Source organism: Diabrotica virgifera, chromosome 5, assembly GCF_917563875.1.
Source record: "Diabrotica virgifera virgifera chromosome 5, PGI_DIABVI_V3a".
In the NCBI taxonomy this organism is placed as follows: Eukaryota; Metazoa; Arthropoda; class Insecta; order Coleoptera; family Chrysomelidae; genus Diabrotica; species Diabrotica virgifera.
The window spans coordinates 56,427,129-56,440,011 of NC_065447.1; positions in this window are offsets into that span (position 1 = coordinate 56,427,129).

Sequence of the window (12,883 nt, forward strand, 5' to 3'; positions counted from 1 at the left end):
AAAAAATCAATGTTTTTAATAAGTTTTCTGCTAATAACTCCATAAGTTTTCGTTTTATCAAACAACTTTTCTTAACAAAAATGTACCTTTTGAAAAAATAAACAAAACCATTTTTTTAATTTTCTAAGAACAATAGTAATCGAGCGATACTTTATTAAATGTTAGCTCTTCTTCGCCAAATGCTAACTATTGTAGGCTAGCGGCAGGCACCCCCAAAATGACCAGGTACTTACCACGGAGAGGAGAATGGCGTTTTTTTTTGGGTGTTCCGCTCGTCTTTTGTAGTTTCAAAGTCAAAAGACGGGAAAAGTATGCATTTTCGAGGATAACTTGTTGAAACTAATTTAAAGTATTTAAAAATATCTATCTCCATAAATAAAAAAAGTCTCTAGCTCAAAAATTAAGTGACTTATAATGAAAAGAATGTCAGTCCCTAGTTTTTCGGCGAAAAAGTGATCGGAAGCAACCCCCTAATCACCACCCTAATTACAATTAATCATTGACCTTATTTGGTCTTCTTTATTTATGTATTGTTTGACCGGCTTAGAATTATTAGTTTTAAAAAAATGGAGTTAAGGGCGAATAACGAATTTTAGTAGTTTGGAAAAAATGGCCTTTTCTTCAGAATAGAAAGATTAACATCAGAGATAGGAAAAAATGTTTAAATATGAAATTGTAGCTTATTTAATTCCCAAGATCTTAGTTTGCAAAAATTTGCTCTACGGCAAAAATTGAGTGAGCTATTGACAAATAAAACATTGTAATAACATGCAAAAGCCACCTATACCAACCCTTTCAAAGTCACCTCTTTTTGCGACTAAGGACTTTAGACAGATTTAATGTTAATAGGCTTATAGATCTTGTAAAAACCTGCAAAATTTTTTTTTACCAAACTTTTTAAGTTTAAAAATAAAAAGTTACGGTTAAAAAATCAATATATTTTTTTGAAAAAAAAAGGAGAAATGAAATTGCAAGAATAATAATGTAAGTTAGCGGTGTTTTATTCATTGGCCTTATTCATTTTTCTTTGGTTATGTATTAATGATAGATTCTAGAAGTTTAACTGGCTTAGAATGATTAGTTTTTAAAGAACTGGAGTTAAAAGTGAATAACGAATTTTTGTACATAATTTGGTAAAAAATGTCATTTTGTTCAGAATAGAACGATTAGCATCAGAGATACGAAAAATTATTTAAAAATGAAATTGTAGGTTATTTAATTCTGAAGAACTTGGCTTGAAAAAAATTGTTCTACGGCAAAAATTGAGTGAATTTTAAATGAGTAGGTATATCGAAAAACATTGATTTTTTCGATATAAAACTAACACTTTCGATAGCGAACAATTTCTACCCCCGAGATGGGGTGGCAATCTTCTTCTTCTTTAGGTGTCGTGTCTGTATTCAGACGTTGGCCGTCATCATGTTTACAATTTCTTGAAATCTCTCTCTATCGGCTGCTGCGCGAAATAATTCTTCTACTGTGCAGCCACACCATTGTCTAATATTATGCAGCCATGAAAGTTTCTTTCAACCAATCCATCTCTTTCCCTCCATTTTTCCTTGTATTATAAGGCGAAGCAGATGGTATTTAGGTCCTCTAATTATATGACCGAAGTATTCTGTTTTTCGCCTCTTTATGATGCTTATGAGCAGACGTTCTGAATTGAGCATTTGAAGAACATCTTCATTGGAAGTGTGCGAAACCCACGATATCTTTAGGATTCGTCGATAGCACCACAATTCGAATGCTTCTATTTTGTTTAGCATTGTGGTTTTTAACGTCCATGTCTCACAACCATACAATAGGATAGACCACACATGACATTTCAGCACCTTCTTTCGAATATTCATCGACAGGTTTCTATTACATAAAACTGGTTTCCAGGTCATAAAAGCCTTCCGTGATATTTCGATCCTAGTTATTATCTCTTCATCAGAGTCACAATTTACATCTAACCAGCTGCCAAGGTACTTGAAATGATTTACCCGTTCTAACTCCTCTCCATCAAGAGAAAGCTGACCTTGATCTATATTAATCTTTCCAACTGCCATCCACTTTGTCTTTGAAATGTTGATTTTAAGGCCTCTCCGATAACTTGCTTCACTGACTAGATTTAGTAGTGTCTGATGATCTTGTAAATTTTCAGCAAGAATGGCTGTATCGTCAGCCTATCTAATATTGTTGATTACTTCTCCGCCTAGCCTTACTCCCTCTTGTCTGTCATCCAAAGCCTCACTAAAGATTTCTTCAGAGTACAGATTAAAAAGGGTGGGTGATAAAACACAACCTTGTCGTACTCCACCTTTTATCGGCAGTTTTTCAGTACGACTGTCTCCAATTTGGATAGAGGCTAATTGATTGTAATATAAGTATTTCAGCAGTCTTATATCGGAGTGGTCAAGTCCTACTGCATGCAGGCAATCGAAAAGTGTATCTCGAAGTCGAATGCCTTCTCGAAGTCGATGAACCAAACATAAACGTTCTTTCGGAATTCACAACTTCTTTGTAATAGAACGCGCACACAAAATAGTTCTAGTTCCTAGACCTAGAGAAGCACTATTTTGTATGCGCGTTCTATTACAAAAAAGTTGTGAATTATGGCAACCACCCCATGGTAAAAGTGCCTGTTGGAATCATAAGATTTTGATTCTTGGACTATCCACAACTTATTCTCAAATTTTCAAGCAAATCGATCCATTCTGTAAAAATTGCGAGGTGAAAAGCTTCGGTTCCTGGACTATTAATAGTGCAGTCACTGAAGGTTTTGACCTCTAATTTCGTTGAACCTTCATCATTCTCATGAAAATTGGTGAGTAGTTAGAAGATACCTACCTTAAGAAACAAAAGTGACGTGGTGCCAACTTGCGCCTTTCCTCTGGGGGTGGATCCCACCCCTTCTTGCGGAAAAAATCTCCGTAATACGTTGTTTCCTTTTTATGCTGTAATCTGCAGTCATTATTAAAAAATATAATATTTTAACGCAATTTTACAAAACAAATTAAAAAATATTAAATGAATAAGCGTTCAATTCAGTTTCCTAGAATTTTATACCCTTTATTACATTTTCTCCTTATGTTCCATTTTTCACATGTGAAAATAGTTATTTTTCTAACTAGTGCGGAAAGTGATACTTTCACTCACGAGACTGCCGCTGACCCGAACGACGCGATAGCGGAGTTCGGGCATGCAGTCGAGTGCGGGGAAGACACTTTCCGCATGAGTTAGTAACAATATTTATTCTAGGGCTGTACGTTTGGAAAAAAGCCACAAAAAATAGAGTTATATAAATTTTTATTTAGAAGTGAAAATACACAAATTAATTCTTTGACAAGGTTGTCAAAACCAAACTTTTAATATAATGGGTTACCACGACGACGATATTGGTTTCCATGACGACGATTCAAAACCATTTTAATTGTCTACTGATCTGACTTTAAATATTATGTCAAAATAATTTTATTTCATCGAATTATCAGTAGTAATTGCACAAGAGCTCTAAAATTCTATATTAATTTTAGAGATCGAGTACAATTTGTTGCGATTATTTCATGAATAAAACTGTTGAAAACCAAAATTTTATTGTAATTTATTTATGTAAGTACAAATTAGTACTGTTAAACACACAGTTGATATAAAATATTTTACGGTTGAAAGTCATCACTTTTATAACTTTTAAAACATTAATTGTCATTAATGTCACTGAATGTATTTTTTCGTACCAACGAAGGGCATCTGACGTAATATATTTGACGACGGGATATTATCAAAAATTATCACCTTAATTTGCATTTCTGTAGCTTTCTATTGGTCAGAATCTCCTATGAATGAAATAATCAGTAGTAATTGCACAAGAGCTCTAAAATTATTGAATTTTTCCCGAGTGACACTTTGGTAGGTTTAATTTCACGAGCCGAAGGCAAGTGAAATTATGTCAAAGTGTCACGAGGTCAAAAATTCTATATTAATTTTAGAGATCGAGTGCAATTTGTTGCGATTATTTCATGAATAAAACTGTTCAACACCAAAATTTTATTGTAATTTATTTATGTAAGTACAAATTATTACCATTAAACACACAGTTGTTATAAATATTAATTTGACGGTTGAAAGTCATCACTTTTATAATTTTTAAAACATTAATTGTCATTAATGTCACTGAATGTATTTTTTCGTAGCAACGAAGGGCATCTGACGTAATATACTTGACGACGGAAAATTATCAAAAATTGTCGATTTAATTTAGATTTATGTAGCTTTCTATTGGTCAGAATCTCCTATGAATGAAATAATCGGGTATAATATATCACAAGAGAGTGAGAATAAATTGAAAATAATGCGACAGTTTTTCGAAAAATTGTTGTCTGGAAATAGACACGAGAGCCCGGAGGGCTCGAGTGGCTATTGCCCAGTGACAACAAATTTGAGTAAAAAGGAAGCATTATTTTCTTATTTATTCTTCCTGTCGTGTGATATTCGTAAGATTATTTTTTAATACGTATATTATGGATATTTTCTTAAATGTGACAGTTGTCAAAACTAGGAAACTGGTTGCTACTAAACAGAAACAATCTACTTAAAAAAATTATATCTGAAATTTTCTACACTAGATAATTCTCGGTATAATTTTAATCTGATTGGACAGAATTAAACACGTGATCAAATATCTTAGTATACGATTGGAAGTTAAAATCATTAAAAAATAATCAGTTTAATTTTTATTTCTGTAGCTTTCTATTGGTCAGAATCTCCTATGAATGAAATAATCGCGCTAATTTCATTATAACATGAACACAATAAGATAAATTTGAACTAAATTAGTAAATAATGTCTAAATATTAGTTTATTGCATGTATTATAATTAGGGAGCGGATTTTATGCTAAATGCATATTGCATGCATATTTCGCATATTTGAGAACTTTACTAAATTTTGCATATTTTTAAAGAAACATGCATATTTTATGCCTATTTAAAAACATTTAAGTCCAAAAAATTTTAAATTTTTTAATTCGACACAAAATATTTCCCCGCACAGGCTGTCGTATCTATTAATTCGAGAACTACCTGAAGAGAGAAGGCTTATACACTGCCTTTCATTTTTTTCTTAGAAAATACCCGATCTTTACACAAAGTACTTATAGTGCTTATAGTACGCCGTTATAAAATGATTGTAGGATGTTAAAGTGATGAAGGATGGTTTACCCCACGTTTACGCGGAAATCCGAATTTTATTTACTTTTATATTTTATTATATTTAGTAGGTAAATACCCATAACTCTGGTGATTCTTTTACATCCTCTATTGTTAAAAGAATTTACACCTTTAACCATAGTTTTACGATTTTCTAACGGAAATTAACAAGTTATTTTAAATACGTCCCAATTACTTCTATTGATGTTGAAAGGAGTTTTTCAAGTTATAAAAATATTTTATCTGATCAAAGAATATGTTTCCTCGTAAAGAATTTGGAAAAACACATTGTAAAGTGAATTATAATCGAAGATATATTTATTAGTCCTGTCGCCTGGGGGGTACAACGGCCTCCTTAATTCAGATGGAGTTACCCAAGTTTTTTTTATTTATTTTGACCCGTAGAATACGAATTTTTTGGGTAACAGTTGATCCGGATGTCGATAAGATTGTTATAGACAAAGAACTTGAGGAATTACATAACAGTGATTTCTCGCAAAACAAAACATCTTTTTGTATTTTTTGGGTCATTGTAGGCAAAAAATGCTCTGACAAGTTTTTCGTAGGATGCATAGTTTTCGAGATAACCGCGGTTGAACTTTCAAAAAATCGAAAAATTGCAATTTTTGAACCCGAATAACTTTTGATTAAAAAATAAAGTAGCAATTCTGCTTACCGCATTTGAAAGTTTAAGTCAAATTATATCGGTTTTGATTATTTGCATTGCTAAAAATTTATTATTTTATTGGTAAATAAAGCTATAAACACCTAGTGCGTGAGTGATGTTTTCAATGATTTCTCATTTAAAATCTAACGAGTAGGTATAGGGGAGTGCAATTAGAACGAGAAGATACAATGTTTCGGAAAAAATCAAACAAGGTTATATTTTTCTAAAACTTTTTTGTTAGTTTATAAATATGTTAAAGTAAAATGTTCTACTCACAAATTTCGCCGCTAATTGTTTATTAATTGTTTAAACAATAACAATTGTTTTGTATAAATAATGTTAAGAATATGGGTGAATTCAACATTTTATTTTGATAAAAAAATGTTTTTATTTTAGTTTTGATTATGCTGAACCCGAATCAGACATTACAATTTGCAAATTCAAAATGGCGGATTAAAAATGGCGGATTTTTTTTTAAAATTCCTTAAAAAGCAGTTGTAAAATCCGAATTTTTTTTATAAAACATGTTTGTTTACATATATGTGGATATTTTTGAGAGGTTGCTGAACCTGAATCAAATTTTGATAATTTAAATTATAAATTGGCAGATCCAAAATGGCGGATAACTTAAAAAATAGTTGTAAAATCATAATTTCTTTACAAAATGTATTTATTTCTACATATATTTATTTTTGAGAGCTTTGATAAACCTAACTTAAATGTTAACATTATAAACTATAAAATGGCGGATCCAAAATGCGGATTTTCTAAAAAGAACATAAAAAAGAACATTTTTCTAAAACATTTATTGTCTTTATTTTTAACAGGTTGTTGAATCTGAATTAAAGATTAAAAATTTAAATTTCAAAATGGCGGATCCAAAATGGCGGATATTTAAATGAAAAACAAGTAGAATCCAATCAAACAAATATGGAATTTCATTCTTAAAAAAAAGATAAACAAATAATTTTCACAAAAATATTAAAAATTAAAATGTATTAGAAAGAAAGAACCAATTATTCAAAATCTATCTCTTCAATATTCAAAAAATTGTTGCAATGGAATCATAAATAAAAAGTTATTCTTAGTAAAAAGCTCTGCATATTCTAAAACTTTAAATGCAATCATAAAATATCAATTTTGTACAAGATATGTCAATAAATAAAAATTTCAGTTAGGAGTAAAATACCTATATTTTTCATAATACTGAAAATTGTTATTATGGAAAGTTGTTCAGAATTAAAAACGATGTGTCAATATGCAATTACACTTTTATGCAATTTTTTTACATAATACCTCGTATAATATTAATAAAATATAATATTTTATATTTGCATATTAAGTGTTAGACCATGCACAGCTATTTATGACGAATAACTTTCTTCATAAAATTAATAATAAATCAGTTATCATAAATAATAAGTGAAAATTTAATGATGTTTGGTATAATTAATTTGAAACAATATTAAAAAAAACAAATTTTCGATTAGAAGGATATAATTACATATTGGAACATAGTTTTTAATTCCAAACAACTTTTCTTTATAAAAATTTTCGATATTGTGAAATATAAAGGTACTTTACTCTTGAGTGAAATTCATATTTTTTGACATACCTCGTACAAAATTAACAAAATTTGATATTTAATGGTTGCATCTTATGTTATATACGATGCAGAGTATTTTATAAAGAATAACTTTTTTTCGTAAAACTGATATTAAAAAAGTTATCAATAGGTTCCAAGTTACGCAGACATACTGTATAAGAGCTAAAAAAAATTTTTTTGTTGAACATTTATTATTTTTGAAGCTTATTATTAAATTAATTTTAGGTAAGTTTTACAGAAAAAAGTTTTGATCACTCTGTATATACATTTTTTCAGCTGGTAATTTTCGGTTTTTGTATTACATTTTTGTTATCTTTCTCAGTTTTCTCAAAAAGAAATTGTTTATTTCATTTTTAATCTAAAATAATTCAGTGTTTTTTAAAGATTACATCCTAGGCTTTAAAAAAATATTAAAAAAATTGTATTAGATTTATTCAAACTTGAGTAATACCGTCTTAAAGTGGTGGGAATTCTGTAGAACTACGAAGTTTTCAAAAATTACATTTTTTGAGACAGCGTATTATTTGAATTAAATTTTTGAGATTTTTTTTTAATGAAACATCGTTTAGTAAGATGATTGAGAGGTAAGTTGTGCAAATTTGAGAGCTTTGTAAGTAAAATTGTATTAGTTACACATTTTTAAATCATTTTTAAACAAAATTCATGTAAGTCTCACTTTCCGCCCACACCGTACTTATGTCCATACATTTTATTTCTTTTTATTACAACCATAAGATAGCTTATTTTATCATCTTTCATGTCCAATTTGTAAAATTTCTTTTGATCCATTAGTTAAAGAATTACATTTAAAAAACTCAACCGTGCCCTTCTTCCAACGCTAGTTTACATTGCGCCAATGTGTGTGAGAAGGGTGACTTTAGCGTTATAAATAAAAAATTACAGAAGCTAGAGATTTAATTTTAGAAAAATCTTTATATAAGGTTTTTTTTGTAAAATTTTCTGAATTTTTCAATGGTCAAGTCAGTTTTTTTCTAAAAATTATATTTTCGGAGTTATTTAAAAAACATCTAACTTCGCTGTTCATTTGTTTAATAAAAAATGAAGCACCCACTTCTTGAGTAGAACTTTTTGATATGTTGTTTATTAAACATTTCTTAATGAAATTACAAAAAGTTTTATCTTGTTTGATTTTTTCCGAAGTGAAAATCTAAATGCACTCCCCTAGTTAGAGTAGCTACAAGTGCAAGCGAGGCAATTTCTACGTAGCATGCGTTAAAACGCATGTATTAGGCACGGGAAACACTATGTGTTTATAGCTTTGTTCAGCAGTAAAAAAATTAATTTTTAGCAATGCAAATAATCAAAACCGATATAATTTGACTTAAACTTTCAAATGCGGTAAGCAGAATTGCTACTTTATTTTTTAATCAAAAGTTATTCGGGTTCAAAAATTGCCATTTTTCGATTTTTCGAAAGTTCAACCGCGGTTATCTCGAAAACTATGCATTCTACGAAAAAACTTGTAGGAAGATTTTTTGCTTAAAATAACCCAAAAAATACAAAAATATGTTTTGTTTTGCGAGAAATCGCTGTTATGTAATTCCTCAAGTTCTTTGTCTATAACAATCTTATCGACATCCGGATCAACTGTTACCCAAAAAATTCGTATTCTAAGGGTCAAAATATATAAAAAAAAACTTGGGTAAGTCCATCTGAATTAAGGAGGCCGTTGTACCCCCCCTGGCGACAGGACTATATAGTGATATTGTTGTTTTATTTTAAATAGGTAACTATTGGTAGCAGTTTTTGTAAAAACCGTGAATAAATTGCATATATATAAAAAAATGATTTTATTTGAAAGATAATAACTAAGATTGCCGCCCCCCCTATAAAAGAACCCCCTAGAATAGAATAGAACAGAAAATTTGTGGTTTCTCAAAATGCGCATTTTTTGAACTTTTGTGCATAACTTGCGCATATTTCGTAATTTTTTACCGCATATATATGCGCATATTTCATCAAAATTGATCGCATATAAATCCGCTCCCTAATTATAATATACTATAATGCCATATTACAAGGTATTTTACTTTCCCGCACGTCGTGCGGGAAAATTGACTTTCACGCACGCCGTGCGGGAAAGTGCAACTTTCGGAAACGAAATGCGTGAAAGTGTCTTTTTTAGCACGGCCGTAGAAAAATAATATTATATTTCTCATATATAGATCCTAAATTATCGCTTAATCCAACTCTTATTAATAATAATTGTTACTACTGAGTCTACGTCACTCTGTTAGAAATAGATACATTTTGAACAATGCAAATAGTGATGAGCAAAACAAGAACAAGACCAAGACCAGGCTAGTCTTGGTCTTGGTCTTGTTCTTGCAAGCTTGGTCTTGGTCTTGGTCTTGCAGCTAAAAGGCAGTCTTGGTCTTGGTCTTGGTCTTGCACTAGCCGGTCTTGTTCTTGGTCTTGGTCTTGCTGCAAGAGTCTTGCTGGTCTTGTTTTTTTGGTAGTAATAATTTGAGCCAAACGATTTCGAATAAAATGTACATTGAAATAAATAAAGATGTGAAAAATGAAACTATATTTTTTGCTTTAAAATTTTAACAGAATGTAGAATGTAGTTTCAAACGGATGCCAATTTTAGCATTATACATTCACCTAATGACCTAATTATTTCTCTCTATATACAGAGATTAGAGTATACTTTTATAATGGTAATGTTTATCAGTAGGAAAAAACTGCATTTACAACCCCTGTTGCAATTGCCGGCCTTCGGTTGTGTCACGTTGTGTTTTGCATGCTATCGATACCTGCCGCCTGCCTTCAGACCACGTCTTGAGTCTGGATTATTGTTTATTGTCCCTGTATTTTAATAAAATGTTAAAGAAAAAGAGCTTCTTAAAGGTGCCACAAATAGTCGGGGACCTTCAATTCACGGATTTTACGAAAAGGGATAAACGGTTTATAGTTGTTAACAGATAATGATCTGCTCCTTTCACTCGAACACTGTAGTATTTATCCTACGAGGGTCAAATTTAAGAACATAAATTAAATTTTTTTAAGAGAACACAAAAATCAAATATTTTTACTCTATTTAATCATTATTTAATATAATTAACTTTTTTTATAAAATAACTAAAACATACTTTTTAGTAAATACTTAAAATACCATAATATACTTAATATTTACCATAACAATAAAAAAAAATATTTACCATACCTATTTATAGACCTAATACTATAACATAATAACTAAACCTAATGTAATTCTGTAATTTGTGATCTTGCAGTTCTTTAATTTTATTTAAACTACATTGCTCTCGTAACACGAGTTATTCGCACTTTTTATTTTCACATATTTTTGGATTGAATACCCATTATGACATTTAAAAAGTTGAAAATATTCGGATGTTGGTAGTAAAAACTAGAATTTAAAACACACTGAAATGATGCGCATGCATTTCAAGTGCGGCACATACTATTTGTAGTATGCCCTTTCTGCCCTTTCTGGGAACAACCTAGATTCTTCCAAATAGTTTTCAACTATGAAATAAGTAAAATTCTTTACGCGTTTGTCATCCGGGATTTTCACAAATAATTCAACTTCCAACTTTCGTTGATTGTAAAAAATTAATCCAAAAAATAATTTTAAAAATTTCCCAGTATCGGAATTTTTGTCATTATATTCAGAAAATGAACCTAAGCTTTGAATTTTGCGGTACCAAGCTTGACAAATTACAATCGACAACCAGTTATTTTTTATTCAGGCCACAATGCTTTCACAGCATTGTGAATCCCTTTTCAAAATCTATTATGATATTTTTTGTATTAATTTTAAATTTAACGACCTACATTTTTCCTCGATTATGCGAAAAGAATTTAAATAAGTGTCAGTATTTTTATTAGACAAAAAAGCGAAAACTACTGGTACATAAAAACCGTTTTTAATTGCATTTTTTTAAATGGATTACCCTATCTATAATTACATTTTTTTAGTCTTAAAAGTAATTTCACGTGTCCTTGAACTGTTGCCGTTTGAAAACTTGCCTTCTGGACACTTTGAAGGTTGAGAAAATGCAAACCGTAAAATATTATGTATTTTAAAAATTCGATATTCTTTAAGGTTTCTTACAATGTCAGTATATATTATTGAACTAAAAAAATAAAGTTAAATAATAAAAACCAATTTTTCTCAAAAAAGTGCAAGAGTCTTGCAGGTTGGTCTTGGTCTTGCGTGGTCTTGCAAGGTTCGGTCTTGGTCTTGGTCTTGTTCTTGCAAGCTTGGTCTTGGTCTTGGTCTTGCAACCAAAAGGTGGTCTTGGTCTTGGTCTTGGTCTTGGTCTTGTTGCAAGACCAAGACCAAGACCGTAAGACCAAGACCAGTCTTGCTCATCACTAAATGCAAAGGAAAAGCTCTCTCTCTCCTAGTTAAAACGCGAAAATATTGCGAATCTCTCTCTATTTCTCTCTCTACCGTGAAGCTCTATGGAGTACTAAGTATTCATAGGAGACAATCTGTTTGGATTCAAAGCCAGCATGGGAACGAGAGGTAACCTCTTCAGTTTACTAGTTCTGGCCCAAAATTGCTACGATCATCAGAAATATATGTTTATAATATGCTTTATATACTTTGAAAAAGTATTTAACAGAGTAGGACACGACTTACTATTAGAACGTTTGCAAGAAGTCGGTTTAAATGGAAAATACATCAAACTACTAAAAACCTTCTGAACCTAAAACGCCAGAGTTAGGATCGAAGGTACCACGTTCGCAGAAGTAGAAATTAGAAGGAAAGTTAGACAAGTATGTATTCTGTCACTCCTGCTGTTTATTCTTTATCCCGAGTTTACATTTAAAGAGGCACTGGAAAAATCCAATTTATTTTTCGGGTCAAACTACAATGATATGCAAAAAATTTAGTCCAGGGCGCATCTGTTTTGAGATGGACGTTGAGAGGTGACTCAAATTTTTTTGCAGAAATTGCTTGAAAATAAATCAAATAATAATATTTGAGTTATCCTCCTCTCAAAAAGGTCCGGAACATTGTTTAAATAATCAAAATGTCAAAAAATTAAGGAAAAATTCGATTTTTTTTTTCGTTTCTTGATTATAACTTTAAAAGTATTCATTTCTGAGAAAAGTTGTATTGACATCAAAGTTGCGTAATTAAATTTCCTATAATATAGAATTGGCTAAAGATTTAAAAAATAGTCACCCTAGTTGCAAAATAGCAATAATTGCGAAAAAACCATACAAAAACCAGTATTCGCATTTTACGTTTTTCAACCATTTATGCTACACTTAGGACTTTCATATTTAACCCAGAAAAACTTTATGATACAGTAAAACAATACTGTAAATTTCATTAAGATCGGTTCAATAGATTTTGCAAAATAAATTTTTAAATCCAGCTTTCGCAAAAAAAATTCATTTTTTCAAAATGTTACAAAAC